The following is a 2,855-nucleotide window of genomic DNA, read 5'->3' on the forward strand; positions in this document are numbered from 1 at the left end:
TCCAATTATATGTAATGTTAGTCTCCATCTTTTCTCCCAACTATTGCAGCACTGAGAACCAATTTGTAAATTTGTTTATTCAGCAAATACTTTTTTCGAGGCCCCTGTGTGCAGAGAATGGTGCTAAATGGAGAATGGTGGAGAATGTAAAAAGTTGAGATCCGACATTGTTTCTTCCCTCACAGCACTTATATTGAGAAATTATTAGCAAACTCAGCCTGTTTGAAGCCTCCAGGACATTCCTTAACTACCCCTGCAACATCAAGTTTTCAGAGAAAAGATGGAGGAATGCTGGTCAGGTCCATTGTAATGAAAATTCTTTTTTTTTTTAATTGCTTGGGTCATGTGACCTACTGAGGTTCCTTCCCACTCTCAAACTGTGTGATCCTGTCATCTGTGGTTCTGAATGGATGAAGCACACACCCATTCCACAGAATGAACATTAATGGGGGGATGGGGAATAATGTAATTAAGCTTATCTTGAGGAATCTTTCATTGTAAATGAGAAAATAACCTTTAACACTGCATGTGTGAATATCACATACTGCGACAGTGTCGGTAGTGAGGGCAGGTAGTAATACATTCACTGAAGAGTGTCTATGGAATCTTTTTGAAATCCTAATTGCTCATACCTTTTCCCATCTCAAATAATTATTCATAAACTTAATGTCTACATGCCATATTTCCCCAGTGCTTCCAAAACCCTTCACTATATATTTGTTTTATCCTTCTATCTCCATACTTATTACAGTATCAGGCACATAGTAGGCATTTAATAAAGGTTTGCTGGTTCACATTGGATTGCAGAATCTATGCATCAGCAAAGGTCAGATTCCCATTCTCAAGTGACCCTGCTGAAGTTTTGTCTTTCAATATCTTTATTATCAGTACCGAGGATTTTTTTTCCACTTGAAGGGACCTCTAGAACGTATGCCCTAGAAATGCAGAAGGCTTCTTGCATATATACCCATTGCCACTGAAAATCCTGAAACACAGAGAGTGCCCAAAGTCACACACTTGCTCAGTCACACAGCTGGAGTAGGACCTAGGTCTCTTCATTCTCAGTGAAGAAATTCAAGAAACACTTGTCTCTCCACTCTCCATGCTATGAAGGGGAATGAAACTTTCTTTGAAAAACTGAAAGAAGGGCTTCAAAGTAGAAATGAAGAAGAAAATACACCTGAAAGAGAAAAGGGTAATGGAGATCTATGTTGAGAGGTTGAAAACTATGGCTCGGAGATGAAGAGGAAGGAAAACCAGTGAATACTTGGAGGTCAATATACATGAGGCTCTTCTCATAATGGAGGGAGTTGGACACTGGGGGAAGTACCTATTTTTACTCTGAGGAATGAGGAGGAGGAGGACCCCAAGAGATCATCAGGACAGAGAATGTCTAGTTTATACACACACACACATGTATAATATATACACATATGTCTATATGTGTGTGCATGTGCACATATATGTGTATATAATATACGTGCATATATGTATATATTTATATGTGTATATGTATATATACATATATATACTATGTCAATATCTTTTTCTCAGCTGTACCTGGCATCTTCACCAAAATTGACCACACATTAGGGCATAAAACCTTCACAAATGAAGAAAAGCAGAAATATTAAATACACACTTTTCGGACTATAATGCAATAAAATTGTATTCAATAAAGGGCTTTGGAAGCACAAATTAAAAATAAATCGAATACTAAAGAATGAATGGGCCCAAGAATAAATCATAGAAACAATCAATAATTTCATTAAAGATAAAGAAAACAATAAGACAACATACCAAAATTTATGAGATGTAGCCAAAGCAGTACTGAGGAAAACTAATAAATAAAGCAAAGAGCTGGTTTTGTGAAAAAAAAACCAACTACAAAATAGATAAACCATTGGTTAACTTGACTTAAAAAAAGAAAGAAGAAAGCCAAATTATCAGTATCAAACATGAAAAGTGAACACGCCACCAATGAAAATGAAATTGAAGTAATTATTAGGAACTATTTTGCCCAACTGTATGCCAATAAAATTGACAGCCTAAATGAAATGGATGCATTTTTACAAAAACATAAACTCTCCAGATCAATAGAAGAGGAAATAGAATGCTTAAATAACCCTATCATAGAAAAAAGAAACCGAGCAAGCCATGAAGGAGCTCTCTAAGAAAAAAATCCTCAAGAGCAGGTGGATTAACAGGTGAATCCTACCAAACATTTAAAGAACAATTAATTCCAATGCTGTATGAACTATTTTTTTTAAAAAAATAGGTAAAGAAGGAATTCTACCACAAATTTTTATGACACAAATATGGTGCTGATACCTAAACCAAGAACAGCAAAAACAGAAAGACAAGTAGAGACCAATTTTCCTAATCATTATTGATGAAAAAAAATATTTAATAAAATGCTAGTGGAAACGTTAGCTTTAGCAATAAGAGAAGAAAAAGAAATTGAAGGCATTAGAATAGGTAAAGAAGAAACAAAGCTATCACTCTTTGCAGATGACATGATGATATACTTAGAGAATCCTAGAGAATCAAGTAAAAAACTACTTGAAATAATAAACAACTTTAGCAAAGTTGCAGACTGTAAAAAATAAACCCACAAAAATCATCGGCATTTCTATATATTACCAACAAAGCCCAACAGCAAGAGATAAAAAGAGAAATTCCATTTAAGCTCACTGTAGACATTATAAAATATCTAAGAGTCTACCTCCTGAAACAAACCCAGAAACTATATGAACACAATTACAAAAGACTTTTCACACAAATAAAGTCAGATCTAAATAATTGGAAAAACATCAGTTGCTCATGGGTAGGCTGAGCTAATACAATAAAAATGA

This window comes from Phascolarctos cinereus, unplaced genomic scaffold (assembly GCF_003287225.1).
Source record: "Phascolarctos cinereus isolate Bilbo 61053 unplaced genomic scaffold, phaCin_HiC Scaffold_9;HRSCAF=440, whole genome shotgun sequence".
NCBI lineage: Eukaryota > Metazoa > Chordata > Mammalia > Diprotodontia > Phascolarctidae > Phascolarctos > Phascolarctos cinereus.